At 46.1% G+C, this 21070-nt stretch overlaps 1 protein-coding gene across 7 annotated transcripts in view; it reads right to left on the bottom strand.

Annotated features, from left to right (window-relative positions):
• crppa (CDP-L-ribitol pyrophosphorylase A) overlaps positions 1-21070 on the bottom strand; it is a 717155-nt gene that overhangs the window by 179132 nt on the left and 516953 nt on the right. The gene's annotated exons all lie outside the window — the stretch shown is intronic.

The following is a 21070-nucleotide window of genomic DNA, read 5'->3' as shown; positions in this document are numbered from 1 at the left end:
AAATACAACTTCCACTGGTTCCCCTTTATCTACCTTGTTAGTTACATCCTCAAACCACTCTAATGAATTTGTTAAACACAATTTCCCTTTCAGTAGCCATGCTGTCGACCTGTTCAATGCAAAAGCGGGGCCTGTAGGTTCTTGTTCGGACTTGAGGCTTACACTAGGTGTTTACAAAGCCTCCCAACTGGTTCCATTGCTCCCCTGTACCTCGCCGCCTCCTCCCTGATCCAGAATCTTTTCTCCGCCTTCCGTCTCCATCACCCGACTGCTGGCACTGCACACCGACAGGACCCGCCCCCCATGGCAAGCTTTCTCTATACACCAGGCCCCTGCAGTAATTAGGGGCCTATTCTATTGCTGGGAGTGTTCTGGGCAAAATCCACTGCCATTTTCAAACTGTGCATGTGTAACTATTTCAATTTCATTGGCAGTTGTCACTACCTTTTTAAAAAGTTAGAATTTTAAGCGCTTACCCACTTCCTGATTCGCTGTCGGTGAGAATTCTGCATTTTGATTTTCTGCTTAGACAGCTTGCTGACATTAAAGCAGCTTGCATTATGGAATTCCAACTATACTAACCTTGATTTCAATTACTCGTCGGAAAACCCGAACTTCTCGTCAGAGATAATGAGATCTTTGTGCGAAGATTACTTTGCAGGTCAGTAGTGAACGCCTTTGTTTCACCGCTGACCACAAATTCCGGGCCATGATATGTGGTCATTAAATGTTATTTATTGCTAGATGATAGTACTACACCATGCACTCTTCAGGCCCTGCCCCTCCCTTTCAAAACCATCAAACACCCCCTTCCTCAACCCCTCTGTTGTTGCACACTACTATCCATTTCTAACCTCCCTTTTCTCTCAAAAATCCCTGAATGTGTTGAGGCCTCTCAAGTCTGTACCCACCTCCCTTGAAATTTCCCATTTCAACCCATCTAATAAGTTTTCTACCGTGTCACATTACTGAAACGGCCCTATCATCGTCACAAACGATATTCTCTGAGATGTGACCATAGTACATCATCACTCCTTATCCTCCTTGACCTCTCCAGTGACTACACTCCAAAAAGTACTTCATTGGCTGTAAAGCACTTTGACATATCTGGTGGTTGTGAAAGGTGCTATATAAATCCAAGTCATTCTTTCTTTCTATGCACCCCAAAACATCCTCCTCCAATGCCTCTCCTCTGTTGTCCAGCTCAATGTGGCTGACCTTACTTGGTTCCATTCTTACCTATCCATCATAGCTAGAGTATCTCCAGCAATAGCTTTTCTTCTAGCCCTGCTTGCTCCCCAGAGCACCCCAAGGGTTGATAATGGCCCTTTCCTCTTCATCATCTACATGCTGCCTTTTGGCAACATCATCCATAGATGTTGGACAGCTTCCACATGTACACAGATCATACCAGCTCTTTCGATCCCACTATTACCTCTCTGATATCAGACATCCAATTTTGGGTGAGCTGCAATTTCCTCAGCTAAAAAACTGGAAAGACTGAAGCCATCATTTTTGGCTGCTGCCACAAACTCTATACCTTTCCACTTGACTTCATCCCCCTTTCCTACCACTGTCTCAGACGAAGCCAAACTACTGGCAATCTTGGTGTCCTATTCAACCCTGAGCTGAACTTCCAATCCCATAACCTCTCCACCACAAAGAGTGTTATTTCTACATGTAGCCATCGCGTGCTCTGCATCTCAGCCAATCTGATGCTGGAGCTCTCATCTATGCATTTTTCACCTCCAGAGTAAGCAACTCCAATGAAATACTGGCCAACCCATTCTCCACCCTACATAGATTTGAAATCATTTAAAACTCTGTTACCCATTTCCTATGCTGCATCATAAATAGATGCGGGAGAGTGACTTGAGTGTTGGTTTGCAATTTCCCCACACCCAACATGGAAAGCAATTTAAGTTCACTTGGCATTTTTCTTAAAATTTCCACCTGAGATTAAATATCCCTATCAACACCAGCCTTGCTGACCTGCATTGGCTCCTGGTCCCCTCCTTAAATAAGGAGAACAAAACATTTTCTACTTTCTTATAAGAGCTTTTGTCCTACTCTCACAATTTTATATAAAGTAATCATTTTGGATTTACCTTTTCCATTTCATTATCTATCTGATATACTTCTATAATGTCACCTCCTTTCAAGGATGAAAAGCACAAATATCTCCAGTCTTTCTTCATAAATAAATCCCTCCATGGTCCCACCCTTCTCATCTCTATGACCTCTTTCAGCCCTAAAACCCTTTCCTGAACTCCCTGTATCACAAATGACCCCCAACCCAACAAAATCGTAGCTGAGATTGTTTGTCGAGGCTGGACCCCACCAAAAATGCCTTAACCTCTGCAGACCTTCAAACTAAGGCTACTGGTGGTGGTAAGTTAGCAACTAAAAGCTCACTCTCCTCTTTCAGGGCTCAATTTTGCCCAAGCCCGTTTTCTGGCGTATTGCCAGAGTTATGCTGGGTTTTTAGGTCCAGAAATGCGCCAGAAAAACATGTCCAAACTTTCCTCGATCTTTATACTGCAATCCGGAGCCGCGCAGCGTGGCCAGTCGCCTGCCGGGGGGGGGGGGGGGGGGAAGGGGGGGGTGCCTGCTGTCTGCACCGAAAAATGCAGCTGAGTCTTCTGCGCATGCACGGGGGAAAAAACGTATGTTTTTGACTTCGCTGAAATGGACGCGAATGCACAGTACAGCTCCGAGTTGGTTGTGGCCCCAAGTGAATGCCCTCCTGGTCTGCTGTGTCCTCGAATGAGTGCCGGTTCCGGTCCGCTGTGGCCCCGAGTGCCGGCCTCGGTCCGCTGTGTCCCCAAGTGAGTGCCGGTCCCGGTCCGCTGTGGCCCCGAGTGCCGGCCTCGGTCCGCTGTGTCCCCGAGTGAGTGCTGGTCCCGGTCTGCTGTGGCCCCGAGTGCCGGCCTCGGTCCGCTGTGTCCCCGAGTGAATGCCGGCCTCGGTCCGCTGTGTCCCCGAGTGAGTGCTGGTCCCGGTCTGCTGTGGCCCCGAGTGCCGGCCTCGGTCCGCTGTGTCCCCGAGTGAGTGCTGGTCCCGGTCCGCTGTGTCCCTGAGTGAGTGCTGGTCCCGGTCCGCTGTGTCCCCGAGTGAGTGCTGGTCCCGGTCCGCTGTGGCCCTGAGTGAGTGCCGGTCCCAGTCCGCTGTGTCCCCGAGTGAGTGCCGGTCCCAGTCCGCTGTGTCCCCGAGTGAGTGCCGGTCCCGGTCCGCTGTGTCCCCGAGTGAGTGCCGGTCCCGGTCCGCTATGGCCCCGAGTGCCGGTCCCAGTCCGCTGTGTCCCCGAGTGAGTGCCGGTTCCAGTCTGCTGTGTCCCCGAGTGAGTGCCGGTTCCAGTCTGCTGTGTCCCCGAGTGAGTGCCGGGCCTGGTCTGCTGTGTCCCCGAGTGAGTGCCGGTCCCGGTCTGCTGTGGCCCCGAGTGAGTGCCGGTCCCGGTCTGCTGTGTCCCCGAGTGAGTGCTGGTCCCGGTCTGCTGTGTCCCTGAGTGAGTGCCGGTCCCAGTCTGCTGTGTCCCTGAGTGAGTGCCGGTCCCAGTCTGCTGTGTCCCTGAGTGAGTGCTGGTCCCGATCTGCTGTGTCCCTGAGTGACTGCCGGTCCCGGTCCGCTGTGGCCCTGAGTGACTGCCGGTCCCGGTCCGCTGTGGCCCTGAGTGAGTGCCGGTCCCGGTCCGCTGTGGCCCTGAGTGAGTGCCGGTCCCGGTCCGCTATGGCCCTGAGTGACTGCCGGTCCCGGTCCGCTGTGTCCCCGAGTGAGTGCCGGTCCCGGTCCGCTGTGTCCCCGAGTGACTGCTGGTCCCGGTCCGCTGTGTCCCCGAGTGAGTGCTGGTCCCGGTCCGCTGTGTCCCCGAGTGAGTGCCGGTCCCGGTCCGCTGTGTCCCCGAGTGAGTGCTGGTCCCGGTCCGCTGTGTCCCCGAGTGAGTGCCGGTCCCGGTCCGCTGTGTCCCCGAGTGAGTGCCGGTCCCGGTCCGCTGTGACCCCGAGTGACTGCTGGTCCAGGTCCGCTGTGTCCCTGAGTGAGTGCCGGTCCCGGTCCGCTGTGGCCCTGAGTGAGTGCTGGTCCCGGTCCGCTGTGGCCCTGAGTGAGTGCTGGTCCCGGTCCGCTGTGTCCCTGAGTGAGTGCTGGTCCCGGTCCGCTGTGGCCCTGAGTGAGTGCCGGTCCCGGTCCGCTGTGTCCCTGAGTGAGTGCTGGTCCCGGTCTGCTGTGGCCCTGAGTGAGTGCTGGTCCCGGTCCGCTGTGGCCCTGAGTGAGTGCTGGTCCAGGTCTGCTGTGGCCCTGAGTGAGTGCTGGTCCCGGTCTGCTGTGGCCCTGAGTGAGTGCTGGTCCCGGTCCGCTGTGGCCCTGAGTGAGTGCTGGTCCAGGTCCGCTGTGGCCCTGAGTGAGTGCTGGTCCCGGTCCGCTGTGGCCCTGAGTGAGTGCTGGTCAGTGTGCTCCCTCCCCCGCTGACCCTCTCCGGTCCCGAGTGACTGCCTTCCCATTCCGCTCCGCTCCGCTTCCTGCCCTAGCCCAGGCCGAATGGCCTCCGATTTAGTTACCTGCGCTAATTTCTTTAACTCTCCGCAAGGGTTTTCTCGAGAGACCACATACGCTGGCCTAAGCTGAAATGGAGTAACTATCAGCTGGCCAAAGTTCACTAAATGGTCAGAATTGGCGTAAGTGGCTGGTTAGTGCCTCTTTGGATGAAAAAAAAACTTACCTTATAAAAACGTAACTGAATGAATTACGCTGGTGCAAATTGATTGGGAAAATTGTGGATTTTTAAATTAGGCCAGAAAAAGCAGCCTGCTCCAAAAAAACAGCACAAATCTCTGGGGAAAATTGAACCCTCAGTTCTGTCGCTTTACTCTCCTCCTTCATTGTTTTGTACTCTTACCTCGTACAGTTCGATCGCACTGCCCTCCTTCACTTTCTCGCTCCTCCTTCAATGTTTTGCTCTTTCTCCTGCTTCAGTTTAATTTCTCTTCCTCCCTCACTTTTATCTCCCTCTTCTCCCTCACATTTCTTCTTTTCCTTTTCTCCTCATTGCCCCTTTAAATGGTTCCTTTTCACTCTGCTTCCTACAACATTTGACTTGCCGTATTTGAAGCCCACATGGGAAAGATGAGGAAACCAGACATGTCTCTCAATCAATCGGGCAAGCAGGACTTCAAAAAGAGCATGGTTTCAACATCAACACAGGGAGTAAAGCATTTTTTTTAAAGTTACAGGAGCAGGAACTTAAAAAGTGCAGATGCAGCAGGGAATCGACAAGCTGGCACCTGTTAAATGTTGACCTGGATTATTTCAACTATCCCATGTGGTGGTGCTTTATTAAAATTAGTAACAGTAATAAACTTGCAGGGGCAGACACAATCATAGAATTACATTGGAACTTACAGCATGCAAACAAGCTGTTTGGCCCAACAAATCCATCACGAGAAGCAGTCCTAATCACATGTGCCCATATTTCCATATCCCTTTATTCCCTTTTCCTTTGACCCCCTCCTTTTCTCATCAACATGCTGCCCCTCATGATATCATCCGAAAACACAACATCAGGTTCCACATTTACGCTGACCTCTGCACCTCACCACCATCTCTCACAATCGCTCCGCTATCTCTAAATTGTTAGACTGCTTATCCAACATTCAGCACTGGACGAGCAGAAAATTCCTCCAACTAAATATTGGAAAGGCTGAAGCCAATGTCTTTGGCCCTCGCCACAAACTCCGCTCCCTCTCCTGAGCAACTGCCTGAGGCTGAACCAGACTGTTCGCAACCTTGATGTCGTATTTGACCGAGAGATGACCACATAGCCACACCATCACTATGGCCGCCTACTCCCACCTCCGTAACATCATCCAATTCCACCTTGCCTCAGCTCGTCTGCGACTAAAACCCTCATCCATGTTTTTGTTACCTCTAGACGTAACTATTCCAATGTACTCCTGGACGGACTCCCATCATCGACCCTCCATAAACTTAAGCTCATCCAAAACTTGGCAGCCTGTATCCTAACTCGCACCAAGTCCCGTTCCCCCATCACCCCTGTGCTCACTGATGTATATTGGCTCCCGGCTGAGCAGTGCCTCGATTTTAAAATTCTTATTCTTGATTTTCAATCCTCTCAGGGCCTTGCCTGCTCCCTATCTCTGTAACCTCTTCCAGTCCTGCAACCCTCCGAGATAACTGCACTCCTCCAATTTTGGCCTTTTGCGCATCCCTGATTTTAATTGCTTCACCATTGATGGCCATGCCTTCAGTTGTCAACGCCCTAAGATCTGGAATTCCCTCTTTAAACCTCTCCGCCTATCTACCTCTCTTTCCTCCTTTAAGACACTCCTTAAAACCTACCTCTTTGACCAAGTTTTTGATCATCTGGCCCAGTCTCCCCTTGTGTGGCTCGGTGTCAAATTTTGTTTGATAACACTCCTTTGAAGCGCCTTGTTTTACTACTTTAAAGGCACGATATAAATACAAGTTGTTGTTATTCGTGCTCTGTAATAATGAGACCCCAGTCTAAGAACTATGGGTTAATTTATATTTTTGTGTAATTTTTTATATACTTTAATGTTGTGACTTTTGTTAAAGATCTTCTGCTCAGGACAGATTAAAAGGGGTTAAAAAGCTATGCTTAAAAGTATGTCATGCTGTGCCAAGCTTAGAATTCCCCAAGGATTATGGTGCCTAGCTGTCTAATTTTCTGATTACTCTTCTACAACTATTCAGTCAAAATGTATGAGAAGATGACAGTATTTTTTGTGTTTCAGTTAAGGTAAGTTATTTGCTTTAGAGCTTAAATCCGTTGTATACCTGTGTTTCTGGCAGCATAGTGATCTATTGACATTGTACAGTTGTGTGGTTTCATTTACAAAGTAGCATTCTTCTTAGTTTAGTCAGTCATGCAACACATGCACTGTATGTATAGAATATAGTTCAGGTAAAGTTCTGTTTCTCTGCGATCACTATGCATAACTGGAGTGGTTCATTAATAAAGTTTACGCTATCTTACTTATTTGTGAATAAGGCCTTTTTATTGACTGTTCACATTTCAGAACTAATCCCAACGAGTCCAGGGTCCGTAACTACACAAACAGAGGGAAGAAGAAACTTGAACAGCAGTCTTTGTTTGTACAACTAACTTTAAAATACAAGTGTCGGTTCTGTTCTAGTGGTGACCCTGAAAACCCGACAATCACATTTCATATTCTGGGCTCAATTTTCCCCAAGGCCGTTTTTTGGCGTATTTCAAGAGTTATGCCCGTTTCTTTTGGCTCCGACTACTCCAAAAAATAACTTGTAAGTTTCCCCGTTCTAATTTTTTTAATTGGCACCGCTCAGCCTGTCCTTTAGCTTTGGGGGGGTGGAGCCTAATGTCTGCCCCGAAAAAACGATGCTCCCCCCGCCGCCTCCCCCCCCCCCCGCCTTCTGCGCATGTGTGAAAAAAAAAGTTTTTTTATATGACTGCTATGGGCGCGCATGCCCAGTACACCACCCAGTCTGTATTCAGCAATTTTTAAAGAGCCAGTTGTGTGTGAGAACTTTGAGCGCTGTGTGAGAACTTTAATTCTCAGTGGAAAAATCAGAGCTGCTATAAGCAACGCGGCTCAAGGACCAAGAATTTCTCACAGGATGAAGTGGAGGCACTAGTTACTGTAATTGAGGCTAGATGGCATGAGCTGGACACCAGCAGAGGTCACATAAAAGTTTCACCAAAAGAAATGAAGAAACATTGGAACCAAGTTGCAGAAGATTACTGTGCAATGGTGACCACCCCGAGGTCTGGAGGCCAGTGCAAAAAGAAGTGGCAGGACCTTGGTCAAGTAGTTAGTGTAAGTAATATTTTCATTTATTCACTGGAATTGCAATTGTAAATGTGACCATCTGTATGTCCCACCCAGCAGAAAGACACCCTCTCTAAAAAGTTATATTTTCACCTTTGCAGAGGAAAGTGGCCCACAACAAAAGAGAAAGAACTCGAACAGGAGGAGGTCCGGCAAACCTGTACCCACTGACACTCGTGGAAGGGAGCGTCACTGCTTTGATGGGTTCTGACTGGAGAAAAGCAACCACCACTGCACAAGCTGGGCCCACACACGAGGAAGAGGGTAAGTCCTGCAAATTCCACATTCTGGCTTTGCTAAAAGTCAAGTACTACACGGGCTAGCCATGCTTCGGTTCATGGGGATGTCTCTGTCAGATATGCTTTGGTAGATGCAATGTGCTATCATTCATCATGGTCCTTCAAATGAGCCTACTGCCTGTGCTGTGTGAGCCTACTCATGCCACCCTGCCCCCTCCTCTGCTGCTAACCATTTGTCTGTTCTGTTATATTTTGCAGAACTTGAGGCCAACCCTGATGAGGCTGAAGCCGTTGCAGAAGAAGATTCAGATGCGGGCGAGCCTGAAGAGGAGAACATCTTCCAATCCCACCTTCCAGACCAAGAGCATGGGGGTAAGGGGGAGGGGGAGCATGAAGTCCCCACTGTTGTACTCATTCTGGAGGAGATGCTTGTGCCTCCCATTGAGGTGCCAGCACCTTTCCTGAGTGGTATGAGTGTTGGGACAGTCCATGGTTACACAGTCCGAGGTTGCAGTGGGATGCAGCGAGCCACACCCTGAGTGAGGAGGGGAAGCAGAGCTCGACAGCGCTCTGCTGAGGTGCAGGATTTAACAGATGTGCTTCAGATAATGGCAATAAGTGCGGAGAGCATTGACCTTACGCGATCAATCCTGGACATCATCAGTGGGCTGGGTGATGAGGTATCGGGACAGTCGGGAGAAGTAACAACACTATCTGGGCACATGATGGAGAGAATCTGATCCTCAGAGGGAGGGAATGTTGCAGGTAGTTGATACATTGTCAGTGAACATGAGGAAGGGAATGTTGCAGGTAGTAGACACACTGTCAGGGCACATGAGGGAGGGTATGTTGGAGTTAGCTGCTGCAATAAGGGAACATTCCCAGACCCCGCGGCCACTGACGGAATCAACTGGCACTCCCACTCGAATCCACAGACCAGCCTCTGTAGAGGCCCAAGCCGAGCCCTCCAAATTGCCCCCCACCCCCACAACAAGAAATGCGCATTACCCGAGATGTTCAAAAGAATAAGCTTGTTACCAACCCGAGAAATGCTGCGCCACTGCCAGCAGGCAGGGGTGGTGGAGTCACCAAGGCCAAGCGCAACGTGCAGTCTTAGAATAAGGTGCAAGTCCAAATACACCATATCCACTGGTTCTCTCTTGTCCACTCTACTAGTTACATCCCCAAAAAATTCTAGAAGATTTGTGAAGCATGATTTCCCTTTCATAAATCCATGCTGACTTGGACCGATCCTGTCACTGCTTTCCAAATGCGCTGTTATTTCATCTTTAATAATTGATTCCAACATTTTCCCCACCACTGATGTCAGGCTAACCGGTCTATAAATCCCTGTTTTCTCTCTCCCTCCTTTCTTAAAAAGTGGTGTTACATTAGCTACCCTCCAGTCCATAGGAACTATCCAGAGTCAATAGACTGTTGGAAAATGATCACTAATGCATCCACTATTTCTAGGGCCACTTCCTTAAGTGTTCTGGGATGCAGACTATCAGGTCCTGGGGATTTACCGGCCTTTAATCCCATCAATTTCCCTAACACAATTTCCTGACTAATAAGGATTTCCCTCAGTTCCTCCTTCTCCCTAGACCCTCTGTCCCCTACTATTTCCGGCAGGTTATTTGTGTCTTTCTTAGTGAAGGCTGAACCAAAGTATTTGTTCTGGCATTTCTTTGTTCCCCTTTAAAAATTCACCTGATTCTGACTGCAAGGGACCTACAGTTGTCTTCACTAATCTTTTTCTCTTCACATATCTATAGAAGCTTTTGCAGTCAGTTTTTATGTTCCCTGCAAGCTTACTCTCATACTCTATTTTCCCCCTCCTAATTAAACCCTTTGTCCTCCTCTGTTTAATTCTAAATTTCTCCCAGTCCTCAGGTTTGCTGCTTTTTCTGGTCAATTTATGTGCCTCTTCCTTGGATTTAACACTATCCCTAATTTCCCTTGTTAATCATGGTTGAGCCACCTTCCCCATTGTATTTTTACGCCAGACAGGGATGTACAATTGTTGAAGTTCATCCATGTGATCTTTAAATGTCTGCCATTGGCTATCCACCATCAACCCTTTAAGTATCATTCACCAGTCTATCTAGCGAATTCATGGCTCATATCATCGAAATTATCTTTCTTTAAGTTCAGGACCCTGGACTCTGAATTAACTGTGCCACTCTCCATCTTAACAAAGAATTCTACCATATTATGGTCATTCTTCCCCAAGGGACCTCGCACAACAAGATTGCTAATTAATCCTCTCTCATTACACAACACCCAGTCTAGGATGGCCAGCTCTCTAGTTGGTTCCTCGACATATTGGTCTAGAAAACCATCCCTTATAAACTCCAGGAAATCCTCCTCCAACGTTTTGCTACCAGTTTGGTTAGCCCAATCTATATGTAGATTAAAGTCAGCCATGATAACTGCTGTATCTTTATTGCACGCATCCCTAATTTCCTGTTTGATGCAATCCCCAACATCACTACTACTGTTTGGTGTTCTGTACACAATTCCCACTAGCGTTTTCTGCCCTTTGGTGTTCCGTAGCTCTACGCATACAGATTCCACAACATCCAAGCTGATGTCCTTCCTTACTATTGTGTTAATCTCCTCTTTAACCAGCAACGCTATCCCACCTCCTTTTCCTTTCTGTCTATCCTTCCTGAATATTGAATATCCCTGGATGTTGAGTTCCCAGCCTTGGTCACCTTGGAGCCATGTTTCCGTAATCCCAATTACATCATATCCGTTAACAGCTATCTGCGCAGTTAATTCATCCACCTTATTACGAATGCTCCTCGCATTGAGCCACAGAGCCTTCAGGCTTGTTTTTTTTTAAACACTCCTTGTTCTTTTAGAATTATGTTGTAAAAGGCCCTTTTTGATTATACATTGATGTGTGTGTTCCATTTCAAGTCAGCTTCTGTATTCGCAGCAAGCTCCCTAACAATAATGTACAAAAATTTTGTGGCATCATCGCAGCAAGTGTACTTGGAAATAATCTGGAGTTGATCATCTGGAAATTCTACATCTAGTTTACAATATAATGGATCAATCAGACATTTCCTATCAGCACAGTTAAATTTTAAATAAAAGTGTGCTATCTCGTTAATAAAAGCTTTAAATGGATACTATTCAACGAGTAAACCAATGAACTAAGAATATTTAGTTTTTCAGCAGAACTCAGTATTCAAAACATGGATCTAATAGTGCTGTTGAGATGTTTACGTGATCTCATAAAGTCATGTGTTTGTGAACAATATGCAGTTAATTACAAGAGACTTGCTTTCAGCAGCCAAACCCAAATAACATTACTGCTTGGAATGTTGTTTTGGAATAAAGTATAATTATCTTCGACTGTGTAGGTTTAACAGTTTGCAGCAGTTTCGGCATGGTTTTCCATTGTACCACATAATCAATTGAAGCTGTATAAACAATTCAAACACTGCAGTCAAATTGGTGGTTATAGCCAGATGTGACATGTGTGTAATTATAAGTCTATAACACAAACAAAACATCTTATTTCGTAGTATCAAGCAATCCAATAAAACTAGATGAGACTTGGATTTGGATCATGCAGAATATTACCACAATCTGAGTAGCACAATATGAACAACATTTCATTTATATAGTGCCTTTCATGACATCAGGACACCCTTAAGCACTTCACAGCCAATCTACCTATTGCTAATGTATCTGTCCATAGCAACATTGGTAAGAGTGACCATCCCACAGACCTCGTAGAGGGCATCACCCACTGTGCAAAGTGGGATCGATTAAAAACAGATCTAGCAGCTCAAATGGAGAAACCATTAGGTGCTGTGGGCCATCAGCAGCAGGAGAACTGTATACCATCCCAATCTGTAATCTAATGGTCTGGCAAATACAAGAAGGCATGAATAAACTTGCAGAATAGGCATATAATTGGCAAATTAATTTCAATATAGTTAAATGTGAAGTGGTGCATTTTGGTATGAAGAATAAGGAGGCCATACATTACTTGGAAAATAAGAGTCTAAATGGTGTAGAAGAGCAAAGGATTCGAGAGGTACAGATACAAAATCACGAAAAGTAGTGGCACAGGTTAATAAGGCCATATAAAAGCAAACAAAGCACTGGGGTTCATTTGTAGAGGGATATAATTCAAAAACAGAGATGTTATGTTGAATTTATACAGACGTTGGTTAGACCACTTCTGTGCACAGTTCTGGTCATACTATAAAAAGGATATGGCATTGGTGATGGTGCAATAAAAGATTTACAAGGATGATACCAGAACTGTTATACCTGTCAGGAAAGACTGAACAGGGTTGGGGCTTTTTTCTCTGGAAAAGAGGCTGACGGGTGACCTCAGAGAGGACTTTAAAATTATGAAAGCATTTGATAGGGTAGACGCAGAGAAGATGTTTCCACCTGTGGGGTGAGTCCAAAACTTGGGATCATAAATATAAGATAGTCACTAATAAATTCAACAGGAATTCAGGAGAAACTCTCTGAAACTTCAGAGAGTGGCTAGAATTTGGAGCATGCTGGGAGCTACACCAGGCTTACCTGAAAATGAGGTGCCAACCTGGTGAAGCTATCCAGAGGAATACATGCATGCTAAACAGCAGAAGCAGCATTCTATACACAAAACAAAGTGATCCCACAAAGAACGGATCAGGTCAAAGCTCTGCAGTCCTGTCACATCCAGTTGTGAATAGTGATGGACAATTAAACAACTAATGGGAGGAGGAGGCTCCATGAACATCCCCAGCCTCAATGGTAACGGATGGTAAGTGTAAAAGATAAAGCTGAAGAATTCGCAATCACCTTTAGCCAGAAGTGCTCAGTGGATGATTCATCCCAGCTTTCTGCTCAGGTCCCCATCATCGTAGATGCCAGTCCTCAGACAATTCAAGTCACGCCACATGATATCAAGAAACGGTTGTTTGCACTGGATACAGCAAAGACTATGGGCCTGACAACATCCTAGTATAATGCTTTGCTTTGTAATCCATTACAGACCCAATCCACTTCCGGACCAGGGTCAAACAGGGCTGCGTCATCGCCCAACCCTCTTCTCAATCTTCCTTGCCGCCATACTCCAACTCACAGTCAACAAGCTCCCCGCTGGAGTGGAACTAAACTACAGAACCAGTGGGAACCTGTTCAACCTTCGCCATCTCCAGGCCAGGTCCGAGACCACCCCAACCTCTGTCGTCGAGCTACAGTACGCGGACGACGCCTGCGTCTGCGCACATACAGAGGCTGAACTCCAGGACACATTTACTGAGGCATACGAAAGCATGGGCCTTACGCTAAACATCCGTAAACAAAGGTCCTCCACCAGCCTGTCCTCGCCGTACAGCACTGCCCCTCAGTCATCAAGATCCACGGCACGGCCCTGGACAACGTGGACCATTTCCCATACCACGGGAGCCTCTTATCAACAAGAGCAGACATTGATGATGAGATCCAACACCGCCTCCAATGCGCCAGTGTAGCCTTCATCAGCAGTGAAGAGATGTGTTAGCTTCTGGGGATACTCAGGAATGGTGTTGTAGAGTCTGGATACATTGAGAAGAGGTACCAGGTTCAGTCAGTATTTGGGATGGAATGTCCTGGTTTTTTTTGCACTGGCTTGGGTAGGAACAGGAGTTCCTAAGTTGTGAGAACACTGGGAGGGATACCCCATGATCTGAGAACATTGAGATAAAGCAAAGGACCACCAAGGTCTGGGAACATTTGAGAAAGGATACTAGTCCTAAAGGGTCACTGTATATGGGAGCACTGGCAGAAGGTAACAGCATCTGAAGTACTTCATAAATGGGGAATGTCCTGGAGTGTGCATATACCAGGAGAATGACCCAGGGGTCTGGTGGACCAATAGAGGGAGGCATCTGGACATGGCAGCAATGGGAGGGGTTTCTGAAAGGATAAATCAAGTTCCTGGAACAGTGGGATAAGCTCCTAGGTCTTGGAGCATGTGGGGAAGTCGGGGGGAGGGGGCGGAAGTCTCAGGAAGTGTGAACAAAGGGGGAAAAGAGTCAAGAATCAGGGAGGATCGTGGGTGAGTAAGCTTAATAAAATGTGACCTGACCCACCCCTAGGCCCAGCGTTCCCAGTCTGCCCGTGTCACTGCTTGAAGACAGTTTTAAAGTGCACTTAGTACTTATAGTGACAAAATCCGACTGATGCATGATGGAAATGTGCCCTTTTCCTGAAGTCAACAATGTGATAGTTGTTGGTCAAAACTTTAATGCTAAACCCTGGCTTTTGAGAAAGGGTGATGCCTTCATGTAAAAACATCAATACAACTACTTAAAAAGATAAAAAGCACTTTTATGGTAGTCCCAAATTTGTAACACTGAAACTGAGTGCCTGAAATAGTCAGTCCTCAACACGAACATCCCTCACCTTGTCGAGCATAACAATTCAGAGAAAAACTGGGGAAGAAACAATAGATTTAAACAGTGTCAGAATTCATGCGTGTAAGTGAAAGCAAAACACTACATAGTTCTTCCAAAATTCTGCAGCGATTCAAAAAAAAATTACACATCTCTGGAATTCATTTTCTTTTTTGGAGCAATGTCCAAGAATTCAAGACATTAAAAGAAATCAGCAAAGAAAACTGGAAAGTACAGAATATGATTCCAAAACTTCACACACAACTGATCTATAACGATAAATGAACATTAGCTAGACAGGATAGCCTGCTCAAACACATTAGAGCAATTAAAATTAAATGAAAATGCAGAACATCATTGATATTTTGGATTGCGAGTGAAAACTTCTTTGATTAGGTAGTGCTGTATGCAGGCCAAGCATAACAAGGTCTTTTTTGAAACATCTGGATTTTCTTTCAGATAACTACTATTAAGGTCCTAGCACAGGATCAAACCAGTGCAGGCAATGGTAGAACCATAACACTCAATGAATTAGAAAAAATATGATCTTGCATTTAACATTCTTTCTGCTTCCTGTATAACAGAGAGGAAATTACCTAAAAGTAAACATCAGGGTTCTGTGAAATAAGGAACAAAGGCCCACATATGTCACCCTGGCAGCTCTTAAAACTATTGACAAGGTTGAAAGATGATGCATAAGACTTACAACTGGGATGCCGTCTTAAACAGCAATACCACATGACCAAAAGACGCACCCGTAGACTTTTAAAAGCATCAGAAAAAGATACATTTAGAAATCACACATCTGTCAACAGCAGTGCTTGCAGGATAGCAGCATTAGATCAGTTGACACCGAATATCCCAACATTATTTTCAGCTAAAATGCAGTAAATACAATACACAATGTAATATCATTAAATAATGCAAGATTTCTCATCAAGGAGAGTGAGTCATGGCCATTACTTCATGTATGAGCCAAAATTTCCCTAACTTACAGTGGAAGTGAGTTGGAATGAGCATTTGCAGAAGGGAATAAAATCAAAAGCAGGACTCACAGTTCCTGCTGAAATATTCATTACTTTTACAACCATAGAATCATACAGCACAGAAAGAGATAATTCGGCCTATCGTGCCTGTGCTGGCTTTTTGAAATCTCGCTCCCCTGCAATTTTTTCCCCTGTCAAGTATTTATCCAATTCCCTTTTAAAAGTTACTATTGAATCTGCTTCCACAACCCTTTCAGGCAATGTCTTCCAGATCATAAAACTTTGCTACGTAAAAAAATCTTGTCTTCATCTCACTTCTGAGACTTGTCAAATACCTTAAATATAATTTGCCAAATACTTTAAATCTGTGTCCTCTGGTTACCGACCCTACTGCCAGTGAAAACAGTTTCTCCCTATTTACTCCATCAAAACTCCGCATAATTTTGAACATCTCTATTCAATCTCCCCTTATCACCTCTTCTGTTCTAAGGGAAACATTCCCAGCTTCTCTAGTCCCTCCACATTACTCCACAATGGAGCTATTGATAGCTCTTAAAGTTCCTCTCTCATTCTTGCAGTATGCATCCTTCTGCAGGAACACTGGAGTGTTCTGTCCTTCCCAATTAGCATTTTTGATATCTTTACACGTAAAAAATTGATCCTCTGGGCAGTGAAGATATCAAATACTTTAGATTGTTAAAAAGGAACTGTAATTATAAATCTCTCTGTGTGTGCTCCAATTGACGGTCAATGGAACTGCAAGAGAACAAGAAAAGTGCAGATTATATTGGACAAGATTTATTTTCTTTGTTGGTAGAGATGAAGTTGGAGAGAACTGTAACAAGGGTGGATGTCTTTTGACTTTGACCCAGGTGACTGTTGACAGGACAAAATAACTTGATGAAATCATAATGGGGCAACAATTCTCAAGTCACAGATTTCCTGTAATCTAATGTTAAGATTTAAATTTCTGTGTACAAAGGGCAGATTCAGGTAATGCATTTACACTCTTTGACCTGAATTTTAACATCAAAGAGCGAGTGGGTTTGGGAGCATGTGCGTGGTTAAAAGCGCTGAAATTGACAGTGCATCGGGAACCTGGTTTCAACCCACCAGCTTCTGCATTAAACGCGTTTGGCTGCGAACGAGAAACTCTCTCAGGAGAGGCGGGTTAGCTATTTAAAGCAATTAACAGCTCGTTAAGAGGCTCGTCAAAGCCTTTTTTTTTCCTAATAATTCAACTTTTATTGGGTATCCACGGGATTCCTGAACTTGCTGAATCTTGCCAATGAAAGCAAGGTGAGAGCAGAGCAGCAATTGAGGGAGCTGGAAAAAAATCCCATAAATACTATGGGGCCGAAATTCAGCACCACTGGAAACCTGGCACTCCTCCCGACTTTTTGAGGCCATTACCACCGAAAGGTGGCCCGATCCATATTCAGCTCCAAAAGTGAAAAAATGGCTTCCCTTCTAAAGTGCATTTTTCAGCGGTGTAGCTGTTCTATTTGGAGTGGAATTTCCACGGAGAAATTCAGCATGCAGGTAAGTGTTTCTAACGAGCCAGCTGCTCCCTGGTCATTTTAAAGGCCAGGGTTTGCAGCAAGGTCCTGTGGGTGGAAGGTGTTGCATTGAAGGATGGCTGGTGTGAGAGCAGGAAGGAGGGCGAATAGGTTCACCGATGTGGAGCTCGAGACCCTGACGCAAGGTGTGGAGGGTAGACGGCCACTGATGTTTCCAGACATGGGGTGACCAAGCAGACAGATCATAAATGATTGCAGGAATGAGATCGCAAAGGAGGTGTCAGGCATCTGCATATATCAGAGGATGCCAGTGCAGTGCAGGAAGAGATTCCACGACATCATCCGGCTTATGAAAGTGAGTACCTCTTCCACCAACTGCTAACCTTGCATTTACAACATGCTCTTATTTCCCATACCCACTTTTTAGTCACTCAAGCAGCATTTGATTGTTCATGCCTCTATACATATATGTTTCTGTTCTCGCAATGGAGGCTCCCTTTCGTTTCACACTTTCAGCCGCACGCCACGGACAAACACTTGTGCACTCATTTCTGAAGCGTCATCACAGTGGTACTCACCAACTATGCTTTCTTTTGCAGGCTAAACTGGTTCACAATAAAGGTGAGCGAAGGATGACCGGGGTGGCGACACTGACACACAGATCCTCACACCTCTGGAGCAGAGGGCTCAGGCGTTGGTTGGTGGCCATGCTATATTCCCTGTGGCCACCAACCAACGGTCATGCTGATGCCAATGTGAGTAAGTGAAGGCCCTCCTTTAACGCTCTCTTCTTCAATGCGTTAGCGCCTACTGTTCCTTTCCTTCATGGAAGTCTGCTAGTTGCATCCTCCATGCCTTTATCCCCCACCTCCCCATCACGACAGCCCTTCTCCCATTTATGCTTGCAAATGAAACACCGAGTGGCAGCACACTACAAACGGACACATCACCTGTGAGACCACCTGCAGGCCTGCAGCACAGGCATGTAGACATAAGCCCTCCATTATCACCAAGCACAGATGATGACATTGAGGCCTCAAGTGATTAAGAGACCATTGTCAGCATTCCCCGGTTTATCCAGACAACTGATGAGGAAGAGGAGCAGGAGGAGAACATAGATGGCACAAGCCCATCATGGCTTCCACCCACACGCGCCAGCTCAGATACTGGTGGGAGTGCGTGGTCTGAAGTAGTTGACGTGGTAGATGGGGCAGCACTGGATATTGCACCGGGAATAGCGGGCTGCAGCATGGTGATGGGGCTATACAACCTCAGGTTCCACCTCTCCGGGAGGCAAGTCCGCACTGGAGTCGGTAGTCGGTTAAAGTGGACTGGGAAAATATATTAAAGGGTAAGACTATAGAAACTCAGGGACAAACATTTAAAGAGCTCTTTCATAACTCTCAGCAAAGATTGATTCCAATGAGAAATAAAGATGCTAAGAGAAGGATGAATCATTCCTGGCAAACTAAGGAAGTAAAGGCTGGCATCAAATTGAAAACGAAGGCATACAATGTTGCAAAGGGCAGTGGAAGGCCAGAAGATTGGGAAGTTTTTAGAAACCAGCAAAGGATAACTAAAAAAATGATGAAGACAGAGAAGATAGCATATGAGAGTAAACCAGCAAGAAATATAAAAACAGTCAGAGCTTCTACAGGGATATAAAAAGGAAACAAGTAGCTAAAGTAAACGTTGGTCCCTTAGGGGATGAGACTGGAGAATTAATCATGGTAAACAGGAAAATGGCAGAGACTTTGAACAAATATTTTTCATCGGTCTTCACGGTAAAGGGCACTAAAAACATCCCAATAATCCCAATAATTGATAGTGAATGAGCTATTGCGGGGGGGGGGGGGGGGGGAGACTTAAAACAATCACTATCACTAGAGATAAAGTACTAGGCAAAGTAATGGGACTAAAGGTGGACAATTCCCCTGGACCTGATGGCCTGCATCCTAGGGTCTTAAATGAAGTGGCTGCATTGGTTGCAATCTACCAAAATTCCCTGAATTCTGGAAAAGTCCCAGCGGACTGGAAAACCGCAAATGTAACACCCCTATTTAAAAAAGGAGGGACACAGAAAGCAGGAAACTATAGAGCAGTTAGCCCAACATCTGTCATTGGGAAAATACTGGAGTCCATCATTAAGGAAGTAGTAGCAGGACATTTAGAAAATCATGATGCAGTCAAGCAGAGTCAGCATGGTTTTATGAAGAGGAAATCATGTTTGACAAATTTGTTGAAGTTCTTTGAAGATGTAACAAGCAGAGTAGATAAAGGAGAACCAGTTGATGTCGTATATTTGAATTTCTAGAAAGCATTCGATAAGGTGCCACACAAAAGGTTACTGCACAAGATAAGAGCTCACGGGGTTGGGGGTAATATATTAGCGTGGCTAGAGGATTGGCTAACTAATAAAACACAGAGTCGGGATAAATAGGTCATTTTCAGGTTGGAAAACTGTAACTAGTGGGGTGCCACAGGGATTAGTGCTGGGGCGTCAACTATTTACAATTTATATTAATGATTTGGATGAAGGGGCTGAATGTAATGTAGCCAAATTTGTTGATGCTACAAAACTAGTTGGGAAAACAAGTTGTGAGGAGGACGCAAAGAATCTACAAAGAGATATAGATAGGCTATAGTGGGAACAAATTTGGCAGATGGACTATAATGTTGGAAAATATGAGGTTATCCATTTTGGTAGGAGAAATAAAAAAGAAAATTATTATTTAAATGGGGAGCGATTACAAAATGCTGTAGTACAAAGGGATCTGGGGTATCTTGTACATGAAACACACAAAGTTAGCATGTAGGTACAGCAAGTAATCAGGAAGGCAAATGGAATGCTGGCCTTTATTGCAAGAGGAATGGAGTATAAACATAGGGAAGTCCTGCTCCAACTGTACAGGGCATTGGTAAGACCATACCTAGAGTACTGCGTACAGTTTTGGTCTCCTTACTTAAGGAAGGATATACTTGCATTGGAGGCAATTTAGAGAAGGTTCACAAGGTTGATTCCTGAGATGAAGGGGTTGTCAAAGGGTGAGCAGGTTGGGCCTATACACCTTGGAGTTTAGAAGAATGAGAGATGATCTTATTGAAACATAAGATTCTGAGGGAACTTGACAGGGTAGAGAGGATGTTTCCCCTTATGGGGGAATCTAGAAGTAGGGGCATAGTTTCAGAATAAGGGGTCACCCATTAAAACAGAAATGAGGAGGAATTTCTCTGAGGATTGTGAATTTTGGGAATTCTCTACCCCAAAGAGCTGTGGAGGCTGGGACTCTGAATATATTTAAAGTGGAGATAGACAGATTTTTGTATGATAAGGGAGTCAAGGGTTATGGGGAGTGGGCGAGGAAGTGGAGTTGAGGCCAGGATCAGATCCGCCATGGTCTTATTGAATGGCGGAGCAGGCTTGAGGGGCCAAATGGCCTACTCCTGCTCCTATTTCTCAAGTTCATATGTAAGTTCTGCTGACAAGGACTCAGATGATGGCATCGACATAGTGGCTTACGAGAGAAGGGTGGAAGCCATGCATTCCCAGATGTTGGGGGCACTGACAAGTATGCCAGAGAACCTGTCGGAAGTGGTGAGGAGCGTGGAGGAGTCCGCCTCCTGCATAGTCGCCAGCTCTGTGCACACCATGGAGCCCATCATTACCAGTGTGCAGGCGATGGTGGACTCCCGGAGAGACCATGCGGATCCACCGGTAATGCCGCAACCTGCAGATGATGTGGCAGCTGCCATTTCGGCACAGGCACGAGTGAACAATTGGATCAGTGCTGGATTGGAGAGGATGGCCACGGCCCTGGAAGCTCAGAATGCTCTTATGCTCTCTGGGCAACAGCCACGGAGCGCCTTAGTGCTGCCATGGAACATCAAACTGCTGCCTTCTCTGCTGGATTTGAGACTCTGGCTGCTCTCATGCAGTCTCAGCTCAATGCCACCAGACACCTGTGTTGCATTCGCGGCTGGGTCAAACACGGGCCGCGGGGGACCTTCTGGTGTGGTGCCACCGCACTGACCTGAAATCCCTCAGGTGTTAAGGCGCTGCCCCTGGGGAGTGACGCAGGCTCCTCG

The sequence above is a fragment of the Pristiophorus japonicus genome, chromosome 5, assembly GCF_044704955.1.
Source record: "Pristiophorus japonicus isolate sPriJap1 chromosome 5, sPriJap1.hap1, whole genome shotgun sequence".
Taxonomy (NCBI): Eukaryota; Metazoa; Chordata; class Chondrichthyes; family Pristiophoridae; genus Pristiophorus; species Pristiophorus japonicus.
Note: the sequence above shows the minus strand (reverse complement) of the source record. Positions and strands in the feature narration are given on the sequence as shown.